Raw genomic sequence first — 25,051 nt, 5'->3', positions numbered from 1 at the left:
GCGTATTAAAAGCGAACGTCTATTTATTCGGCCAATTTACGGGGTTACGATAATTAAAGAACGATGTGGCCTCTGTTCGAGATGGCAATTTAGACGCAGAGACGCTTTAAACGGAATCTTCGAGATATTTAAAAAAAAAAAAATTAAAAAAGAAAGAAGGAAAATCGAGGAGTTTTTATGAAACGATAGGAATTTTTAGCGTGGTTTGGCTAGAGTTACCAAAGTACGATAAACTAGAGGAAGTTGTTGGAAAAGCTTGATAGTTGCTAGATCATCGATTTCGTTATTAAATGTTATGCAACCTTTGCTACTGTCTACTAGAGTCTAGACAGTAGCCGAGACGACAATTGAAGTGTTTAAAATAGCTGAGTGCTTATTTATCTATGCTTGTCTATACAACCATAACTATACACTACCATTCGTATTTACCAGATGAGGTTATTAAACTTATACAGAGTTGTAGGAACTGACATGAATCGATTATTCTGCTGTAGGTACCATTTAGTAGTCACTGGCTAGGGATAAGAGTTCGATCTTCGAATACTTCTCATCGAATCATTCATCTTCTCTTAGATACTAAAGTTTAATTATTTGTAGCTTAAATGACGAAAACCTGCAAGTTCTAAAACAACCTTTTATTATAAAACGTTACGTACCTTGAGAAATACGCACAGAAATATTGCGTAACAGATATTTATATAACAGAGACATTTATGAAATAAAACAACGTTGCAAAGTAGTTTTATATAAGAATGCGGATAATTATACGAAAAGTAACGATAAAACAGTATAAATATAAGATAGAATTTGCTGAGTAACACACTAGCTGTTTTTCTTATCAAGTTGTCTCATTTTCATTAAATGCAAATGCGTACCATCGAATGATACTATGACCTATTGTCAATTTCATTCAGAATACCATTACATTTTCCTTTGAGGCTAATTCGTGTCATTATAGTTCAGTTGTAAGATTAATGATCATTGGAAGAGATTAAAGGTTAAAAATTGATATATTATGAGATATAGGAGCATTGAAGATTTCCTTATGAGAATGAATTGGCAAAAGACACACTTTCCAACATCGAAGAGAATTATAAAAGAATGTTTGCTTTTGCCTCGTTATTCTACGATGTATGCGTTAAATTGGCTGAAAAATGCGTCGAATACGTTATAATTTGCGGTCCCTTTTCATATGCCGTTCATAACAAACCAGTTGAGTGTAAGTAAAAGCTCTGACCTTGCGCACGTACGTGCACGTTAATGTCGGTTTTCACGGCAGCCTCGTGATCACATTAGTTACGGAAGAAAAATTCGTCGGTGTAAACTGTTTAATTGCAAGAGTCTAAGCTTCGTGTTTTGAACGTTTCCACGTGTACGAAGATTTGTAGTAACTTCTGGTGAGAAGGAGTGTTCTTCGGAGACTTTAAATCAGACATCTTCAGTTTTTCCACACGAAGAAGACCGCACGACCAGAAAGAGAAAGGGAAGAAGAAAGAAACGGACAAAGAGACAGAGAAAGAGATAAAGTTACTTAACGCTACTTGTTTCTAAAAGAAACGAACAAGTTCTTCTTATTCTCGATTGTTTGAACGCGAATGGTAACAAAAATAGCTGATTAAGAATAGAAATATCTCCAGTTCAATCATTGAAATTTCGTCTAACTTCTAAATTGATCTGTCCCATTGGAATAACGAACAACGATACGGCAAGTCGCGACGATATATGTAACTCTTTACGGTGTTGCGTTACAGCTTTAAGATTTATATAACAGCTAGTGTATCTACGAAGGTGACTGACCTATTTACCATTACTTGTGCCTGTGTTATCTGCGGTAACCGGCGGGCCTGTATGAGTGATTTTTTTCGGACAACTTGTCTAGGATGACATAGGCACAGGTGTAATTCACGCCAACTTGGCGACACGGCCAACGAGTGACAAAAATGACGAGACATGGTTCCTAGATAAGGTCGTTTTTTCAAGAAAGTCTTCCCGTATTTGGACGTATCGACGACAAGGTAGCGCTGCTGCATGTAAATTTATCAAAGAAAAATACGTTACATTCGTACCAGTTAATAAATTTGGACGATAATAAGTTTTTAATAGGTACGTCATCGATTAAGAAAGCAGTAAAACGCCCACGTACTTAAACGAGCGACCGTTTTATCGGTTATCAATCGTGAAAGTTTGAAACTAATACACTATCTTTAATTATGAGTCACGGACGTAGTAATTATCAGTTCGATATTTGATATCTTAAAATTCTATCGCTCCATGCCCAGTAGTTTATTGCTACTCCGACTGTAGTTTAATCCAACTCGTAAGCATGTCGTTTAATATTCGTGAAATTGTTTTTAACCCTTTAGGTACTTTACGGTCCTACATCGAAGTAGCTAGGATATTCCATTTCATCCTTTATAGTTTTTAAACGTAAACTTTTGATTCCTTAGCCAGTTATTCTAATTTCCAACGACGATAGAGTGAGAATAAACGGTATGCGTTTGTCAATTCGAATGACGCGTCATTTTATTTCATTTCCGCAAGGTAATTCAAGTGGTCAGCTTTTCAGCTTTCTATCTGCACTATGTATGTAGATTATTAAGACGAATGCGCTCGCGCCGTGCCGTTTCTAAGCTAAAATGATAGATGATTCTTTTTCACTTCACCATGTCGTTGATCGTACGTTTCTACGAATTCTTTCGTTACAAAACCTAAAATACACAGTATACACATATTTGTCTAACCTTCTCGAAGATCGGACGAATGTCTTCGTAAATCCCCCAGACTGTAGTGCTTACCATTCTGTATTTGGAACACCTCGTTTCGCTCTAATTTCTCGTTTTGTAGGATACGCGATTAACGTTTCGTTTTTACAGCCGATGAATTTTAAAGGATGACGTTAGTTATCACTGAGAAAGGCTCGAGGTTAAAAATACATGCATACAATGTAAAGTCATAGAAGTGCGAGGTCTAGAGCCACTTAAGAACACTCTGATGCATCCGTCCGTCTGAATAGATCTCGACAAGAATCTTGATCTCCAGCCTCTGTTCACACTGCGTGAAAGTCTCGAGTGGTTTCGGTACGAGAAAAGCATAGGTACAATGATGGATGGGATATTTTTTTCGTGCATAGGATCGAGAAAAGTAGGATTACATTCTTCCAAGTATCTAATTGCCAGTCGTAATTACGTGCAACCGCGCTCGTCGTTCATCGTTAGATATGTAGGTACATCGACCGAGTTCCTTCATTTTACTGAAACGGAAGGTGTCCTTATCGGGTTGTTTCATGTAATTTCCGAATAAATTACCAACTTTGTGATTATGGATCGTAAAATTGCATTAGAAGCTACAGTACTACGGTTGAACCTGTGAACAAAGCGACGTACGAAAGTGTCGTACGACGAATCGTTGAAAAACGTTAACTAAAAGATATTGCACGGACGTGTTTTACCCATCGAATATATCGCTATATTTGCCAAAGATATACTTCGCTGGACGGTTAGGTTTATATATGTCGAAGCTACAAATACACTGCGCAATCAGATCAGGGATACATACACTCGTAATTCGTGTAAATGAGCACGGTCAACATACACGTAGTATATATGAATAAATATGATCAAGATCGTGCGTCGAAGTTCATTTTATTCGAGATAAAAGGTGTGATATTTGGCGAATAGGTGTACGATTTATATCGTAAGCAAAAGAGAAATTCCAAATCGTGTTTAATAAGGATGAAATAAACGTATAGTGTCACCTTTCACCTTCTAAAATGTTAATATCACATGTTAAGTCCATTAGTGGATACAAATTGCACGTACGATTTTTCACAAATGCGGATTTCGAATTCTACGTTCGCAGAAGATACGGTTCATTACCATTTACCAAATAAAATAAAAAAGAATGAACTTCAGAGTGCATTATTTATTTTCTTTTAATTTCTGTAAAGTATTAATCGAGTAATTTTTTTTAAATTCTTGGAATATTTTTCTACTCGAATGTTTTACTCATATTACTACTAGTAATTACTTTAACTAGTCTTTCTAAGAACTGCAATTTCATAGATGATAGAAATAAATAGGAATGTTATAAGGGCAATCATGCTTTAACGAATCTCATTCATACTCATAGAATTGATAGACTATGAGTCCAAAGTTTCAAGCTGAGAAAAAATTTAATTGAACGCTACATTAATAACGATAGGTATAACATTAATATAAACATTTTCTTGTTAGAGAATTCGTTGTCATACTTGAATTACGTACAGAGTGACACTAGCACGCAACTATCTCTGTTAACCAATCGATCGTCATCAACCGGTTCGAATTGCCGCTCTAAGATCTGATAGGGTTAAATTACTCATTAAATAAAGCAGCGCAAGTTTTTCTCCTGATAGAATAATGCGTGAGAATCGTTACTCTCTCTCTCTATCTCTCTCTCTCTAATAGCGAACATTTGTAAAAGCGTCATTGATTAAACGCGATTTATATTCCGGCTTATATACTATCCAACAAATATATTCTACATTTTTATAACTTTGAACTTTTTATTCGAAATATCTTCAAAATTTGTAGTCGAAAGGTATTTAAAAGTAGCTGCTTTCATGCATCATACGTCAGAAGAGTATATGTGTCAATGTAACTTCAAAACAATCAGCAATAAGCACATGGTGATTTTTATTGTTACCAAGGTATCGCTTATCTGATCGATAATTCAAAACGCATCTATCGTTTGTCAATATTTTTCATAATATCGATCGCTGCTTCCATAACAGCTTATCGGAAATGTACTTTGTCGTTATCGTTGATATTAATTCAGTGGTTTTGCCCAATTATTTCTGAGAAGCGAGCACGCACATATCCCTGTTTCTCTATATTCATTCACGTAGCATCGAATTTTTGTAGTCTTGCGAAAATACATACTTGAACTTAGTTAATCAGTACGTAAATGATACGATAAATACGAGTACAGTGGTGCGCAAATGCAAATACGTTTCTTACTCACTGTAGAAAATGATCTTTACACGAAGATTAGTGTTATTCCAACGATGAATGAAGATCGTGCATGGTCGAAAACTATATACATATTTAGTTGGAAAATCAAATAAAAAAAAGTAATTTTCCCAACATCGAACACTGGAATTCCCGTGGAAAATAAAAAGATGTGACTTATTGTATTCTGTTTGTCTTCATTTAGACTTTTATACAAATTTCAGAGTCGACACGTAAATAGCAACGTACGTAAATAGCAAATAGCGTTCAGAATGTGACAGGGGTTCGTAATACTTTCGAATATGATCAAGTGGCAACGCAGGAAAAATGCGATTTCCCCGTTTAGGCATAGCGCGGCAACTTTAATGAATTTTAATCAGCTTTTTCTCTATGGGAAAAATAACATCCGATCGGGCGAAAAACTACTTTGCCCTACAATCGGTGCATTCACTACGATGAAAGGACTATTCACTTGATTCCTCGCAAAGCAAAACATTTCGCAGTGAAGTTTTATTAACACGACGCGACGCGATGCGCATGAACGGAATAAGAATATGCTTATTTAGTGTCGTGTTTCAAACCCCTAACTTCCAGTGCAGTGCACGCGCGAAAAACGAGCAATCGCCTCTTTATAGTGACCTTGATGAATTGGCGAGCATCGTCGAAACTAATATCGAGCGTCTTGAAAATCCTGTTTGCTGGGCTTGCAAATCATCAGCGATACTGCTTCTGGCAGGCAATTTCGTATAAATGTACCGACCATGTACTTCATTTACAGAGTAATCCGAACATTTTCATGTCACATATGAATACTTACTTTAAATGCACGGCATTAAACGCTCGTTTACTAATATATTAAGTCCGGATTAATTTTCTCAAATAAATACGATTATAAGTCCATTGTACATTGTGATTTCAATTTTGAAAACTCACATTGACGATGTTATGCTTATGCACGTTTCTCGATAGTGTGGTCTTTATATTAATGGCCTGGAACATCTATCGCGTGTACTATTCCGCAAGACGATACATTATACATGTTCGCAATTAATTTTTTGCATCGAAATACCTTTCTTGTAAAGTGATAAAAATGTTGATGGTCGTAATTTGCAACGTATAATAGATAAACAGTTTAGGCACATAGCTCGATGATATACCAACGTTTGTTGCAATTTCTATTGATAATTGTTCAGCATTTGTGATTACGTATGTTTGTTGTTGAATTAGAAGAAAATGCGTAGTATAACGAGGGAGTAAAATGAATTCAGAAGCGAAGGTCAATTTTGCGGCGGATTTTCCTCACAGATCTCCACCGACCCAAAGGTTCAGTGTACGCTACTGACAAAACGTTTCTTTACACTCTGTACACTGTACACGTACGTATATATATATATATATATATCTGATAGATTATTCACTTTGAAAGTAATAAGTTAATTCAAGGCAAACCAACTTAGTAAATTAATTGCAAAAATTTGCAAATATAGCAATAGTAGCAATTACGATTATCGTTATTAACGTTAAAGTTAATGATTTAATACCATATTACAACAAATACATATGCTTTCAATTATTTCCTTAAGAGTCTGTAAGTATCGGTTTTACGTGTAGTGATTAATTGCTACGCCTATTAATAATCCTTTCTGTATGTCGCGTCGGCAATTTTTTGTCGTTTTGTTGAAATCTGAAACGGAGGTCTCGATACGACCTTGCTAAGATGCCAGTCGAAAGTCGAAAGCATTTCGTTCCCTTTAACACACGGATTAACAAGTGTGTACTGTACGCACTTACTTGGCTGGCCACGTTTTTCACAGTGATGCCATGGAATAACACCCATGTCATCACTTTCGACGCATTTTTTACTATTTTTTCACGGCGATGATTATACACTGACAGCCGGTGCCCGAATATCGTTACGACTTTTAGGTAGGTAGACCGCTCACTTGATCTACTGATTCTTATTCCAAACGAGTTCTCTAATACGCTCGCCGCGTTTCTAATTTGCGTAAAATCGTCGTTGTAATTTATGACTCACGTTCAGCGATGAATCTACCGAGAGCTTTCCAGTTTAATTCGACTATAAAACGAAGAACGTAAAAAATAAGATAAAGAAAAAATCAAGCTTCGAGGGACTAGAATAGCATGAACGACGCTTTCTAAACTTCATAAAGTTGTCGGATATATATGAAAGAAGAGATAGCGACGAGAATGTGTCGAGAAAATTCTTGAAATTCCGCTCCATAATTGCAATGTGCGTTTGATAGAATTTGACAATGTAAATTGCCCAGAAATGAAAATACACGTGAAATACAGCGTTAACGATTCTGTCGTATTTTCCTCAAATATTAGAAACTTCTGTGGTTTGAAAATCACGCAAAGAAAATACCAGGATTAAGGCTAATTCACAAACAAATTTACAATAAGATATTAGGTCGATCTAGGCTTACCCAATAAATGTTTCTCGTAAGTTTGCTAACCTCTGTCTCAGCTATCTGTTTGCTAATTATCAGCAATTCACGCTATGATATCGTCGAACAGCGCACGCAGTGGAGCGAGGCGAAAGTCAATGTTTCGCACAGTGGTACGGTTACAAATCATTTTTTTGTTTTTAGCATATATGTATAATCTCGATTAGATTTTGTAACGTAACAGCGATGTAAATCAAATCGTTATACTTCTGTAATACGTATAAGATACACGTAATGATACGCGTATCATAATGTAAAAATATCATGTGTGTCTGTGAATTATTTCTATTACACGAGATTTTCCCGACATGTCGGGAAAACCTCGATAAACTTCTTCCCCAAACCACTAACGACTAGGCATCGCTTAACTTAACAGATGGTATATTTTGCGTTTTTCATCGGGGCTATTGGAACATGATTGTGAGCAATGTTTGCCGACTAATGAACTACATTATTTCATTCTTCTGTTTTCAGACATCGGCAGGGAATGTTAACACGGTGTAAGAAGAAGAGGAAGAAGAAGCAGGCATTCAGGAAAATTTATTTCAATGCGGAACACACGAACCAGTACTGCTTGTGAGTACAACTTGATAAATGGCAAAAAATTCTTGATTAATACTTAAGTTGACGCGTTGCAATTCTCAGCGTAAGAATTAAGAAAATTTTAACTAGATCATCGACGTCGTTGAATTTTAGTTTCGCGTGTAAATTTTAATTCGCCAAAGTATTTCAACGTTTATGGAAGGTCAGTTTAAAATAAACGAGTAAAATCGGTAAGCAGAGAGCGGGCCATTAGCGACGAATAATCGCGTGCGTATTTATACGAACTCGTTACGAAGTTATATATGGCATTTGAAACGAGGATAACGTCTACGACCGTTTGAAGAAATCAAGACTGCTATTGCTTCTTCGTATTTGTCCAAATGAAGTGAATTAATACTTGGCGAAGCCTGGAAATTATTATGTCAGATAACAAGGGATCGCGGTTTGGATGCAATCGTTTACGAAGCATTCGTAAAGTTGCTGCCTTTTTCTCTGGGTGTTTAATCAATGAGAATGCCTGACGCTGCGCTGGTGTATATTGCGGGAAACGATCAATGAAACAACTTGGCCTGCTTTGATATGTCCGATTAAGTGAAACTGCAGCGCTTCTTACGTAAAGTCGTCTTATTGTTCTTGGAAATAGAAGAGATAAATAACGTTTCGCTTGCGTAATTGACAATACGTGACAACATAATCTTCAATTCCAATATTTGCAATAGTATATCAAACATTTCATTGACGAATCAAGTGTGTTAGAAGGCAAAGGCTTTGTTTAAATATTTATAAAACGAAAACTGTTCTGCTTTTTACGAAAAATAAAACTTACAAAATGATTACGGGAGGAATGGAAAACCACGTGTTTAGAAACGATTTGAACGATATTTTTCAAAGTATCGAATACTATATCTGTATTATATTTATAGAAGAACAGGCGCGTAACATTAGCATATTTTGTAATAGATAAATTAATGAGAGGAGCAGCATAAAGATTTAGAAACCACAAGCGAGAATATCGGGTTCTTGTGTTCTTACGAGCGACAGAATTATTCTTTTGTTTTCCATGGGTTAGGTAGGATCGTTGAAGTGAATTTTCGATTTAGGACATCGCAAATGTGGTTATGATAATGAGAAGCTGTGAGTTTCGCAAGCTATTCGCGGAACTCTACGTGCCGTCCTTTAACGGCGCGACGACGCGACAATGGATTTGGAAATAGACTTAATACACGATGTTAATCCCTGTTCGTAGCAATAGATACGATATTCTGATAGATTAGTGTTGGTGACCGTTCCTTTCACAATATTTTACCATTTGTATTCGTTAATATTAATCAAAGTAGCCAAGAGTTATTTATTACTCGAGCGTATCTATCCTATATGGTGGTTATTATCGTCACTGAATAATCAAATAGTTTTTTGCCAGCTAAAGATTATTCTACCTATATTATCAACGTCCTTCTTTGTTTTATCATAATTACTCATTATCTAATTCACTTCTTGAGAAGAAAGGAATGAATAGGTAATTCTCCAATAGTTTGTTACATCATTATACGCGAGGCGTGAGGTACCGTTCCCATTACCCTTCGTATTTCGTCAAAATGAAAAATGTATTTTTCAATTTCTCTGAATCGATCGTTCTTCTATCGTAGAATCTTTTCCTCGAATCGATCGAAGGATCGTTCTTCCTTCGCGTCGCTTCGTAAAGACCAGATTCGATCGTCCGGTAACGTTTTGTCGTGGAAAAGAAATTTCCGCGTTCCAGGGAATGAGGAATCCGCGGTGCCTGGTGTTGTTCACGCCAACTCGAATAATCTTGTTACAGTAGCTGGACTGGTAACCAATGTCAACCCTTTTTTCTCCGGACGCACGTGCATTGACATGTACCATCTGGTCGCTGGATGTCGCCGTATAGCAATTGAACGTAATGATATTCTGGTACCATCCAAGTTACGTCGCCCTTTCTCCCTCTCAGAGTCTTTGGTCTCGCTCCACTCCTCCCTATTACGCTGTCCTTTTCTCCCCTATGATCTTTCTCTCCCCACTTTAGTGGCTGTTAGCCGGCGTTGGCCATTGACCGACCTTCGCAGTTGAACTGTGCCGCGAGAAGATAGGAGTTGCGCCTTTCTCTCGATTCTCTCTTTCTATCTTTCGTCTCCTCTTGTCTCTCTTTTTCTCTCTCACTCTCTCTCTCTCTCTCTCTCTCTCTCTCTCTTCCTCATCTGTTGCGTTATGTTACGTTATGTTCTATATAACGTCAAACGTGCTATTTGTAAGTGCGTCGGAAAAGAGGTTTCTTCCTGGCAGCTCTCTTCGAGATCTAGGATCGATGCTCTGAAAAAATGGTCCTTCTTCGTCCTGCGACTCTCTTGTTATCCGACTACCCGTTCACGCTGCGCGGCGGCGTGGCGATCATTTCGACGATTACGTTTTAAGATCGTTAGAAAACCGACAGCGCGTACAGGCCATTTAATAGGATTCCTCTGGCCCGTTTCGTTGCGGCGACTTTGCCTGGAAGTGTTTAATAACACGTTTTCCGGTTGGATTTGACGGGATATCTTCTGTCGGATTTGGTTGCCGATGCTCTGCCCACCGAGCGTTCTGCTGGAATTTGATAGATTTCACGGTTAGATATTCCACGGTTTTGATTGGCATATAGAGACTGATGTGAGATTATATAAACGATTTTTTCGTTCGTTTTGTTCGTTTGGAATAATCAGAGGATTATCTGTCTGAAACGACTTCATCGATTAGATGGCTGTTTGGCAAACTGAAAACTCTATCGTTTATTGGCCGGACAATTTGATCAACCCATAATTATATAAAATATAGAGAATCGATATAGACACGGATATAATCGAAGTCTAATCTCTACTTATACTTTTTTAAACCAGAATAAAGATACATAAAAAAGACACGCAAATTATTTTATCCAATTTCTGTTACAAAATTCTTTCATGATCCATTATCGAAATTTCTAAGGACGTTTAGTTGCGTAAACTAGATCGATGGAGGAACTTTGAACGAATCGAGTTTTTGTCTATCGAGTACCATTTTATTATTGCTATTTCTTCCATTCCTATCTCTTAATACAAATCGAGTGTTTTCGATCGCTACTAACAATAAATATACTCGTCTGCAATCGTATACTATTTAATAGATAATAATCTCACGATAACATGTCCCGATAATGTACCATATAATTGGAAATATTTACAGAAACCTTGAGTTGCCCGATTAGTCCAACTCCCAGCCGCAGTAACGTACATCAATCATAGTAATCATATTCATAATCCTCGGCATCACGAACGTCCGGATTCTATGGACTTATCAAATGGTATCGCGAGTTCGTTGATGAACCTTCCAAGGGAACATAATCGTTCTATCCCGTCCAGACGTTCTTTCTTTTTTCATCGCATCGGGTACACGTCAAACGAGAATTATAACCAGTATATATTAACACGCGGACAAAAAGCGACTTTGTAGAAGCTAATTAGTGGTTCTCTTTTATAACGAGTGACAAGTTCCTGGTCGGTGCGGCGCGGCGCGGCGCGGCGTAACGCAACGCGGCAAAGGTGCCATAACGCCCGTTATGGCTATGGAAGTCCGCGGTAAAGGAGGCGCGCTGCGCCGCGCCGATTATACATATTTATACGAAACGAAAGCAGCTGAATTCGTATAAAACAGGAGGCTTCCGCGAGTGCCGCGAGATCGCAAGGTGCGCAAGATCGCGTCGAGTACTCTGGCAATTCTTAAAAATAAGATAAACGTGACCGGTTTGCGAGGCAATCGACGGTAGCTCGTTAATCGTCGGCATGGGTATCGTATTTCTAGCGTAAGTACGTGCCTCCGGTAATGGTGTTTCTTTTCGATCGCAGCTTTGCCTCGTTCCTATGACGCGATCGTCCCCTATCATGCCGGTTTTTGCCGATCCCCGGCAGACACTGCCCCATTTGCAATCACGCGCACATTGCACCGCGATGTCGACATTCTGTCTCGTAAGCCGCTGATATAATTGGCCCGCCAGACAGCGAGGATCTCGCGTGTTACGTCGGCAAATTATCATAATTCGTTGACAAAGAAAAGAATATAGAGAAGGGGAAAGACTAGTCTGTACTCCGTGTGCTTCGTGTGCTTCGTGTGCTTCGTGTTCTCCGAGGCGTTCCGTTAGCCGGAAACGCGAGATATTAGTATCTTTTTATAGTTTTTACCGATTCATCGGTCTCAATTTTTCCGCGTTTCGTCCTTCGATCGCTTATTACGCTATATCCTTTTTCCGCCTCAGCGCTATCGGAATAGAAACGTGAATATCGGATATCTATGCTGTACGTGGATTATAATTTTCTTTGCGATATAAAGCCGACAACTCAAACAACAGATGATAAATTGAATTTCTAATCTAAGGTCTAAACGATTCGTTTCTGCAAATAGCACATTTCAATGTACCATAACTATACCAATAACTTCTTCCAACAGAAAGTTTCTAATAACTGAGAAAATTAATTTCCTCCGTATCTGTTTCTCTTTTCACAACATTCCATTCGTACTGCATCACAGCTGTTATTTTACTCGCGCAACTGTACACAAAATAGATTTCATCTGTAATCTGTATCCTTGATTCGTCGCATCGTACGTGTCGCGAAGCACGTACTTAAATTAAAACACTTTCATCGGACGAGTAGTAACTAATCGATAAAATTGACGGGCGGAAAGAATTGAAAAGGAAATCACCAGTTCGCTATCAATGCAATTATACCTATACCACGTAGAATTTCGATGTTATCGGTACGAGGCGCATCAAGGCGGAACGAGATTGTATAGCGCGTAATAATAATATCGATTCTGTCCATCTAAGTTCTGATTGCGATGAGTATACAAATATACGATCGTTAATTTAGTGGCTTTTTACCAACCGAGTTGAACGGCGCATTTTCCTTCTTTTCTCATTAGGTGTCTACATAAATACATATGTAAGTACATATATTTGTCCGTACGTGTGTTGTCGATCTCTACATCGCATCGATTTACCAGCCCCTTATTTTCCGGAATATTTCTTACTAATCCTACGATCCTGATGTGGCACGGTTAATAAGAAAATGATACCTGCATGCGTGTGAATGTTGATTCTATCGAATTTGTATATACATATGTATAGCCACAGGTAGACGTACATTAGACGTACAGGTAGACATTGGCTCGCGAAAGAACGCAAAACGACAGACATTCTCTATTTCACGTAGAAAACTTTTTAACGTACAAGATCGTTTAAAGAAGAAGCTGCTGCAGGCGAAGATACCATATGTACTTTGATACTGTCGCTGCAACCATAGCGTCGCGGTGACTGTTGGTGATGCGGTCGTATTGTAAACGGCCGTATACGCGTTGAATGCATGCGTCGTCACCTAGGTTTCATGAAATCTGCATCAGTTTCAATATTACCGATTCCTCTCAGTTTGTGGCGCGATAGCCACGTTGAAACACGTGTTTCAAAATGTCCGACAATTTTCTTCAAACTTCGGTATTGTCATCGATCATAGGAGTTATAATACCGATGATATAATCTAAAAAATAATAATAAAAAGAGGCAAATGTACGACAGGATATGTACGATCGTCTGCCTCGCGTCGAATTCTACGCTGCGGGGCCTATTCTGTCCTGTGGGTCCTCGAGATAAGAGAAGGAGGACACCGCGTCATAAACAAAAGACGCGATGCTTTAGGTGACGCCGCGTGCCGCGCCGATCGCGTGCCGCATCGATGGCGTGACTGCGATTTCACTTCAAGATCATCGTCCGAACCGTCAGCAACAGACGAAATGAAAGTCTTCCTTACAAATCAGAAGTGGGATAACGATCGCGCGCCTTTGCAGTTCGCAAATGCATAAGAACTCTTTTTATCGTAACGTCATAGCGTGTAGCGCATTGCAGCTATAGCAATTTTATTGTTAAAAGAATTCAGCGATAGAGCGTTCTACTAACATCGTCCCACAAGGCGTCTCACAGACGCAGAGAAGAACGATGTTCGCGAAGTCAAACTCGTCGTTGCTCATGGAGTCTCGTGGAATCGACACCGCGAGCACGGAGAAGACAGAAGCCGGTTACGGGTTACGGCACGTGCCGAGGCGGTCCTGCCACTGCGAGTTGGACAGAGGTCAGCGGAGGAACCGTACACCAAGACCCTGGCGACTCGAAAAGATTTGCCGATCGTAGAGATCGAGCCCAGTGGTTCAACGTGTCGTGAGTTGGATTTTGGCCAGTAAGCCGAAGTTTTATCAGGTACATATAACATTGGTTAAAGTAGGTTCGTGGCGATCACGCTATATTCACGAGCGCATATAGTATTACCAGAATTTAATCCGCGGTCCTACGAATGGATATATCGTACGTTATACGTTATCGTTATATATCGTTATGTATCGAATGCGAAGTAGGACCGCGAAGGATTAAGCGTAACTGTCATCTTGCTAGAAATACTGTGTCTCCTATTTTTGTGAAATATAATCGAAATATTATAAGATAAAAATTGAGAGTAGGGGAATTCGTAAAGAAATCCCGCTTTGATATAGGGGAGATTTGAAAGGAACCATTGAGATACTTAAAAATTGATGGGTGACACGTGCATTCGTTGCAAGTTGCAAGAATATTTATGACACTTAAATAATTTAACCGCTCGATGGTTTGCAATCATCGAATATACGTATGCTCACGGCTACGTGGTGTCGTAGACTTCCATTAGCGTAATCGGATCTCTCGTTTTGATAAGTAGCAACTTTCAATTTTTTGTTACTATGCAATCAGAAACGAATACATACAGAGCGAACTAATCAATTTGCAGCGTGGAATAGATAACGAAAATATACACCGATAAGTGGTATCGTAACTGTCTTCGTTTAACTACATTGTTGCAAAGAAATTAGTAAGACAATTGTACATATCATGCAAAATTGGCGACCTACTTTCGAGTTTCAACATTGTTTGTAATTATCGGGTACTTCAACTTATCATCTGCAATTTTACATAGAGATTATTTGCAGTAGTTCGTTGTACATATTAGTCTTTCTTACCACAAGAAATATTTTACTCCTTTATCGTAGACTCTTTTAGTAATTTTAAATTTCTATTACACAATGTACGTCGAGTTGTACAATATTTAAAATTGAGAGCAACGAAAATGTAAGAAGCGTGGAAAACTGTGTCAATTATTAGCCAATTGTTGTGTGAATGATATCCGGTACATAACGATGACGAAGCATATGTATTCGTATCATATTCGTTATGTAAATTCTATTTTGCATTACTAGTTTTGCGTGACTGGTTGTCACGGAATTGGAGGTAATATTTTAATATCAAAGTATTTTCAAATTCTATAAACGTAATTTAAAATTAAAGATTTATATTGTTGTCGTACAGCGAGCTAATAATAGATCAACCAGAAACTAGAATATATCAACATTTATTAATTACTGGATTTTGAAAATAAAAAGAGAAGATCACGCTGAAACATACTTGGTCGATCGATCGATTAATCAAACTTTGATCTCTTCGTTGTAAATCGGTCTTACGAACTACTGCAAGCTACCTACAAGCTACTTTCGTATAACATAAAATACAAGAAAAACAAAAAAAGAAGAAAAAAAATTTAAAAAATGTGCAATATATATCTATTAACGAAGAAAGCTCTATCAACCCAATCGATAGTCACGTAATTGATCTTTAGCTAAGTAGCACAATTTGAAAAATTCATTTGACGTGAAAGAGAAAAAGAGAAACGGCGAACGGTACAATTTAAAATTTGGCGCGTCGACTATAGAGATCGATCGGCACTCGTACGGACGCCTGATACGATGATTGTTCATTTGTCGCACGAAAGTTCATTGGATTTCATTAAAAAATCAAGGCTGATTAGTGTTAATTGAATACGAACACTGTTCGCGCGCACCGTGGTCAGAGCACGTGTCTCTCAACGAAGGAAGTTGAATGCCGACTGTGAGAAGTGTGAAGCGAGAAGCACGACGCGACGCGGCTCTCTCCTGAGTCCGTAAGTCGTGCTTATGACTCGTGTTTTCCTTTCTCCACTGCACGGTAGGCTGTCGTTACGTCTTTCTCCCTCTACGGCGTCGCGATGTCGTCGGTGAGTAAGCGAGCGCCATCGTAATTTGTTCGAATTGCACGTACGCCAAGTTCCGCACACGAAATTCCTGCGGTCACAAGCCCGTTTTGCCAGATTCGAGTTTTGACTTCAAAATGTTCATAACTTTCGGCGGTACACTGCCGGTTAAACCATAACTGCCGACCATTACCGACTAAAATATAGGTCTGCTTTCCTTAGTTGACACGTTGGCTGCTACGATGGTCATTGATGCCTGGCGTTCCTAAATATCTTAGAATAATTCGAATAAGACGAATAGCAGTAACCGAACAATGTTGAATAACATAAATAACTAGATAACATTATGAAATGAAAAATTCGCTATCTATTGCTATTCGTTGTTACATAACGTTCTACAGCAAGTATTTATATTTCGTATGACAATGAACGTGTTAACTTGCTAAGTCAGGCGAACGAGTTAACCCGTGCTTTTAAATATGCATCTTAAATATAAATAGCATTAACGTAAACTATATTATAAGTAAGCATAAAAAGATAAACATAGCGTAATTTGGGACAAAACGAAGAACAGAAGTGAAAGCTAGAAAAAAAGGCGTAGTAGCATTGGGACTTTGCTACTATCTATGCTTATCTGCCTATGTGCTATTGCTACTGCTACTGCTGCTGTTACTGCTATTGCTACTGCTACTGCTACTGCTACTGCTATTGCTACTGCAATAAAGTATCCTATTTATCGTATTATAAATTTGTTACGATACTATGAAAATACTAGAAAAATAATAAATAAAGGAAAAGTTAGTTTTCCTATATAAATGTATTTATTGGAAACACACAGTGTATAAATAGACACAAATGTGTAGAGTTATTATTAGAATTATCGTTTGCGTATGTCTTCGATTAATCGTAAAAGTCTACTCTACTATATGTGTATACTATATGTGTATACAAATATGTATATATACACATACAAGTACATATTCAAATGAAGTATAGTATGCTTATATAATATATATATGTATATATATATTGTCTCTATTTTGTATGTTTTTAAGATTTGAGATATTTTGGAATATGTGTATGTAATACAATAAAATACAAGCCACACACGTGTAGGGAAACAGCTCCAAACAGTGGATAGTTCACTATACTGCAGAGTAATATGGGTTGCCAGTTACAGGGCACAAGTATTTTAAGCGCATTTCATTCTTAAAAAATTAATTAATTACACTAAGTTTATACGAATTTCTATCTTTAGTTATAGAAAATAGCTTCTTCTTTTGTATATAAATCCTCTAGAACGTATTTATCATCTATATTTATTGAAATGTGTTTATTTCCATTAGAAATTATTTACTGCTGGTGTTCATAGTGAAAATCGATGATGTACAGTTTATTGAAAAAGAACCACGAGTAAATTATACAAAAGTTTCTATCTTTGATACGTATCTTACGAAAATTGTTATGAATAATCGAAGAAATGAAAGAAATTTATTCCACGACAGGATCACGTTGGAATTATGTATAAAAATAAGAAAGTAAATACACATACGGTTATATGTTAAAAATTATTACTATCAGTATAGAGTATCAAGAGTATAATAATCGTTCGAGCATATTAGAAGGATATATGTGCTCGTTTAAATCAATTTTAATTATCCTAAAAATCGTCTATGAAAAATTTTCTCGATGTGCAGAATTACCATTGGCGTAGACGTTACATTTATATGTCTGTAATTAGCTCCGAGGAATGCACGAAACCTGTCTTGTTGTACATACTAATGTCAATTTTTCCGAGGAACATTTTATGATAGAGATTGCGCTGCTGCTGTTAGCCTTTCGTGGTGATTTCAATTAAGGCCTGCGAGTTATTGCATTGTGCAAGCACAGTAGCTGCGTGCTTTATAGTTTATATAGCAAGCCAGGAAGGCGAGATTACACACAGAGGACAGAGAGTTCGTGAGGTAGTTACTGACTGATTGTTACTTGTAGACTGGTGCTAATGAGCGACTCTCGCCTGATTACGTTTGAATTAATGTTCGGCAATCGCTTGTTTTCACGCACAGTGGTATCTTAGCGAGAATTAACTTTCATTTGGGTGACATTGCCGCGCACGAAACGCATACTTTTGATATTTTTCTTGCGCGTTGTCGCAATATTGCCTCGCTCGTGCCGCAATCCACGATCTCATTAATATTTCCTCGAAACCGTTTGATACGTGGCTTAGAATGTCGACCATTTTTCCAATCGCAAATATCAAAGTCGATAGAAAAAAAAATCTCTGTTTCCGGGCAATTAGATTATAAAAAACAAACTCTTTTGCAAGTTTCCAGTTAAATGTCATACAATTATTATCAATTATTTTATTTGAATTCGTATGAACTCGGAATTGAAAAATTGTACAGTTCCAATGTTTCGATCGGAGATACTGCAATTTCTCAAAAATTATTACAACGAGTCTCGACGACGCGCTTATCGAACGAATCAAATGCTTCTTCAAGATTTCGTTTCATTAAGAATTTCTTACGACTTTTCCCCTTCTATCTCGATTTACGTAATCCGTGTCTCCATAGGGCACATAAGTAGACTGTAGACGATTACGTTAAGGTAAACTTAGCTTGGTTGGCGTCGTCGTACGGTTACGATAGAAACGGAGTACGAAGACTAACCTTATAAACGGCAGATTATGTTACTTTGGTTCCGCTGTATATAGCGTACAAATAATTTTAAATTATACGCCAACGTTATTAATCTAATGGAAATATTTTCGTTTCACCATGTGAAATGCTTTCGTTCCTTCGCTTGAAAACAATAGACGCAACGTACACGCTTCCATTGGCTTTACGAATATGTTTGTATTGGAACGTATACGCAACATCAATTTGACATTGTATTTTTTGAATAAATCGTATTAAAATGATGAAAATTATAAAATAATAATAAAATTAAAGTAAGAACCGATATATCGAATAAAAAGTAATAAATGTACTTAAACGTCATTGCGAATTGGATTATTTCATACAATTTAATTATAGTAATTAAGAAAATGATTTTCTTGAATGAATACAGCCAAGCAAGTTACTAATAACCTTCGAATTAAATTACTTGCACATATTCCTCTTCCAATATTCCTTAATATGTTGTGGAACTGGCATCTTTACGCGAAACAGCAATAATTCCTGATAGATAAACAGAACAGAACAGGACAGAACAGAAACGATTATTTCTAAAAACGGGTTTTCAATCTTCAAGTTTCATTCGATCGGAAATGATTGGAGGCATTCGTCAACGTTTCTCGTGGTTGCGAGAAAGGTACAAAGTTTTTACAAACGTACGTTAAATTGGTCGAAAATGACACTGAATAAATTAACACGATATCGTTCAAAGAGGTTTCGCTGATTACAGAACCAACGTATGTGCAGATTGTAGATCATTCGTACGGATGGTGGATACGATTGATATGATAGATTATGCGAAAACGCAGCTTCTGCAATCGAAAGCAGCGGTTATATGGTAACCAACCGTTAAGGCATAATCGAGAAGCCGCGGCTAGGTGGTTCGTGCAAATATACATATGTATGTCGTTTAATATCGGACCGGTTTTCCCTTCCTTCATTCGTGTGTGTCGTCGGTGGATAAATATCGAGTCGACTTTCTTCGAAGAAGGTGCAATGACTATTTCCAGGCTGTATTCGAATTAATTGAAGCGCATACCAGACGAACAGGTGGTACTAAAGAGATCTATAGCGAGAAATTAACCATGCTTCGTCCGCAGCTAGAATAAAGCGCGTAGACAATCGTAGCGAGTACCATCGCGAAAATTATACCTCTCGAATCGAGACGAACGAATCCACTTACCCGGTAACAGTCCGCTTCCGCGCACGGATCGAATCTTTGAACGTGCCATTGCAGAAAAGGCTTTCTTAGAAATTGTGCTTCGGTGCGTACAGGAAATTTTGTATCCGTCGAAGCTTCTTCATATACCTAATTATTACGATGATCGAGCCGATCGGAGACTGAAACTCTTCCGCGTGTAAAGGAATGTGGACAGTTTATTCTTCTGCATCAGTCTCCATCCAAGTTTTGACAATAAGTTTTTTGTATTTAGCTATTATTCAATTTTCAGAATACGGGAACGCATTATTGGTCAAAAGTTTGCTATCGAGTTATGCGTTCCATTGAATCGTTAAATTCAGTACAGACACAACTGGAAGAATGGTTTGAAATTTTAATTGGAGGGTTTGTACAACTTAAAATGTTGTAAATATCTCAGGTATACAGAATTTGTTAATTTAATTTTTGGTATTGATTATTTCAAAAGAATTTAAGATCTTTTGTCTCTTGAACCAAGTTTTGTATTTAAAAACGGGAAGCTCTGTTCGACTTCGAATTAATCGCTTCATTTTTTAACGCTTAACGCAATTACACGTAATTTAAAAGCTTACATATAAACTGACCTTTAACCTTTTCGCTATCGGAGGAAAGGAAAAAGTCGCTATTTTACAACCCAGATTTCAAATTTTCAAGACGTTACATATTATGACACGTGTTTTTACATATGTAATGATAATAAGTGACAAGTACTTAGATAATTCAAGCGGTTTTTAAAACGCGTCGTATACATATGTATGGGAGGAGCTTGTGAAAAGCAACTACGTAGTGTGTCACATACGTGTGACGCGTAGTAACGAAAGGGATAGTCGTAAAAATTACATCGATATTTCATTAATCTCATCTGGTATAATTTTCAACGAAATTTGGCCCTACGAGTATTTGCTTCTACTCGGAATTTCCTTTGCTTTTGACCGAGTACAACGAGTCACACAAGTATTCGTACGTTCGCGATTGTTAAATTGGTACGATTAATATCAATATACTTGGACAATATTTCTCGGATGTGTACCAATAGGCGATAGGAATAAATATATTTCTCAACTAAACTTGTAAAAAGTAATTTCAAAATAATGCGTTTTGTTCGAAAATTTCCCTAAGCCACCGGTTCTCATATAGTGCAGTAATTAAGCTTTCGATCGATATATCTTTCACCGAGAAATAATAATTTATTATGGGATAGATATGGGTAGAAATTTTCAGAAATCGTGGCAAATTTAATGCCCGTTAGATTGGATAGTACGTTTCAATCGGCCTGGCAGACTTTGAACTAGCCTTTTTTGTATATTCTGGTTCTATGGAATTCCGTCCTGTGGAATTGGAAAGTTATTTACGACTAATTGAATAGTCACAAAGTAGGAAAAATGTCAATGTAGCCGCGAGTGTCCAAAACTATGCGGCGGGTTTTCAAGCAGATCCAATCAGCGTATCGAATTATCGAAGTGTACCTACTTCCTCGCGCGCATGCTAACGTGTGGGCTTAGCCCGATACACCTACGTAATAGCGGAGCCACGATACTTATCGTACTCACGTGCACCTCATCCAAGCGCCTTAAGTGCACCTTGTAAATATTTAAATGAGTAAATAGCGAGTGTGCGTTTATGCTACGTGTGCTGTACACGAACAACAGATCAGCCAACGCTAGTGGCCCTTTTGTCGTCCTGTTCCGGGACGACAAAATGCATCGTAACTCATTCTTATCATGCGAATAACACATTTATACGCATATACCTGGTACGTACATAGTCGGGTTAGTAACTCGAGCAATAAGTAGCGATTGTAATCGCTGGTGTGTAAGCGAATTTTATCCCTCCTCATCGTCCGGTAAATATCCTAAGACGTTTGAATAATTGAAATTGAAAAAACCGGTGCACGTTTCGGAATACTTTTTGTAAGAAACTCTCAATTCGATCTTAAACCAAGCTTCTGAATACGTGATCGTTACAGGAAACGTTGTATTACGATCTTCCATCGTTTATTTATTTATTGAATTTTACAATTAGCAAAATAGAGAGTTTCGAATGAGCGGAAACTGCAAGCGTTATAGCTGGTGTAAAAATAAGGGAAATTAATAAAAGGTAATGATGGAGTGCTAATTATAAAACAAGGAATTTTAAGCGGTCGAAAATGGTTAAATCGTTGATAAAGTGCTTAATTTAAAATGGAACTGTCTATTTCAAGTCTTCGATGTTCCACATTATCGTGTTAAAATCTTGTCAGCCGCATTGAAATCGAGCATGTATCGATTTTGCTGATGTCATATTAAATTATAGCGTCTCTTTAACTAATTATCGATCTGTAGGAATTCCTTAAGCGGTTCTTATCGGTCTAGCGCGAAACCGGTAGGACGATTTTATGCAGAGAACAGAGGAATCTGCGGGTTGTTGCATCGCCAGATATTGTAGCGCAATATCTTATTTCATGAAAATTACTTCGAGAACATACACGTAGTTCGCCTCGCGACTACTTTACTCGGAGAATTATCGATACCAGCTTTCATCGTGGAGAAAGCCTTCGTACGAAACCACACGGTGGAAGAAAGAATCTGTGATTATAGTACCATCGATATACATATATTAACATCCTTTTGCTTTTCGTAATGTCGTAATATCGCTACTTGTAATTTCTTTCTTCGACCGTTTTATCGCGATCAATCTGCATGATAAAGTTTAATCAAATCGTTATTTTCGCGTTACGAGATATACGACTACGCGTTTCATCTTCCAGAATTACTGGCTACTGTACAGTGATTTGCATCAACATAAACTTTATTCATTTACTTATAAAATACTTTAGAATGCGTACGACAATTGACCTAATCCATTTCGTAATAGCTGGGATGGAAATAAGCTGTCGTGTATAGGTAATTCGTTGAATTGTTATTGCGGTGAGACTGCTGCAGCAATAGCAACGAGAATGTGTTTATAAGATGTAAATCTCTTCATTTTACTGGGTGTTAATAATATAGTCGCTTCTTACAGATATACGTAATAAAATATTACAAGCTTCATTATACACAAGTACGTACCTATAATATTTCCTTATCATGTCTTTTCTAAAACATTTGTTTCCACTATGTACGTACGTACGTGTTTTCTATAATATCTTACGCGTTTTTTGGAAGATAGTTCTTCTGAATTACATTTCATTTTACGATTCGTATTACAAATTTACGACAAAGTTTCTTCGAGAAAATAATTGGCCGTTATTTCGCATCCGCTTGAAACTGAATTATTTCTACAGTGGCGAAGCTTTCTTCGAGACAGATCTATGTGCTTATAGATCCTTTTTTCCTTTTTGTTTCGATTTTATAAAAATGCAACTCGATCCAAAGGAAAGGACAGTATATCGGTAGACCACGCGAACCAAGTCACGGACGGAAGCTATTACTAAGCTTCTTAATTGAAGAGTATAGGGGAAAGACATGATAACTGACATTTCCTATTTTTTTTTACAGGCGAGTAATTTTAAAATTGGAACTGCACCGTTAATCAGTTCGATTCGAACGAAATTCTCTTTCTCTTAGATCTTGCGATGAAATATAAGTTTCTCCTATCACTTTGGATATTCGAAAAATATCGATTGTCACAACGTTAGTTAGATCTATCGTGAAGACTTTCACTTTTAAACCTAGGAATTTGTTTGCTCCTCCAACTATATCGCGTTAAAGCGTCGTCTTGTAGCTATGAATCGGTGTAAAAAGTTAATAAGCCGATAAACGAAAACTTATCGTCGTTATATCGCATTCGCGGTGGAACGTTCGCCAAAACGAAATCACGGCAGACGTTTACACTTGTGAAATCGTTATACGAAAGAGATCGCAAGGTGTGTTTTCTCGTTTAAGAACGTCAATAAATTGGTGATATCGAGCCTCCGGATCTACACGGTGTTGCCGTGAATACGTATGCAAACGCGTACCCGAAAAAATCTACGAAAAAGGAATCTACGACTCTCGAATTTCGCTGCCAGATCTGTTGGTTGCACCCACCACTTCCGGCGAGGCGCGAAACGGAGCCTGCACAAATCCTTCTGTTTTTACTTCTTTTTCATCAACTACACGTCGCGTCGTACGTCGTACTGTCCGGCGATGTTCGCCATCGATCTTTGGGCCACGTTTCAGATTTCAGTGTCGGGTTTTACGGCTCGTGGGGACGTTTAAAGCTGCATAGGATCGCTGACTTTTCGATCCTTCGAGAAAGATCAAAGAATTCAAACTTGGACGCAAGGCAGAAGAGTCGTATATTCCTCTCCTGTCAACGAATGGTCGCCATGTGGCACCGACGATTACTGATTTTCATATATACATCAATGTACGCACGAACATGTAAACTTCTTCTTTTGTAATTTGATAAATGTCGGAGGGAAGACTTTTTTGGAGGAAATAGTTTTTCAGTATGTTTGTTTTCTTTTACCGAAATATCGATTATTCATAGTCCTTTCAGGGAGTTTCTGCCGAATTGGACCGAAGAATATGGTTTTTTTCTTTTTTTTTCTTTTTTTTTTTTTAGAGAAGTAACGTCTACCGTACGTCTGTGCTTGTTTCTGTTTTTATTTTTCCTTCTTTTTTTCTTATCGAAATGTCAATTATTCGCAGTGGTTTCAGAGATCTTCTCTTAAACTGAACGATTCGTATAATTATCAACTACGTGCAGTTTATGGCTATATTCACGACATCAAATTGTATAACTATAGCTTATGGTCGGTCGAAGATGGAAGAGATAGCTGGAAAAATGTAGTAAATTGCTTCCTCAGATAGAAATCTCAAAAGTCAAGATTGTAGCAAAATGCCGGTTGAGGATAGCAACTGCGTAATTCTATGATGCGAAACGTTGATAAAAGTCAGTGAGTATCATATAATATCCATTTATTATTATTAAAATGTAGTACAAAAAGTTAGTGTAAAAATGGTACATAAAACATATCACTAGCTGTAATAGCATGTTATTATGTTAAGTACATTTACATAGTTTTAGCTAATACAAATATTGTTCTTAGTCCGTTTCAGCCCGCTTTAACATTTTGTTCTTTCGATCCTTCTCGTTTCTTAACACGAATATTTTC

At 37.5% G+C, this 25,051-nt stretch overlaps 1 long non-coding RNA gene across 1 annotated transcript in view; it reads left to right on the top strand.

Moving 5' to 3' along the window:
- The window catches only part of LOC122573366, a 70,329-nt gene that overhangs the window by 15,703 nt on the left and 29,575 nt on the right, over window positions 1-25,051 (top strand). The window contains exon 2 of the long non-coding RNA XR_006318723.1: window positions 7,931-8,032. This is a non-coding gene — a long non-coding RNA (uncharacterized LOC122573366). The remainder of the gene's footprint in view (window positions 1-7,930; window positions 8,033-25,051) is intronic.

This window comes from Bombus pyrosoma, linkage group LG12, assembly GCF_014825855.1.
Source record: "Bombus pyrosoma isolate SC7728 linkage group LG12, ASM1482585v1, whole genome shotgun sequence".
Taxonomy (NCBI): Eukaryota; Metazoa; Arthropoda; class Insecta; order Hymenoptera; family Apidae; genus Bombus; species Bombus pyrosoma.
The sequence above is the reverse complement of the archived record's forward strand: the minus strand, read 5'-3'. Positions and strand labels throughout refer to the sequence as shown.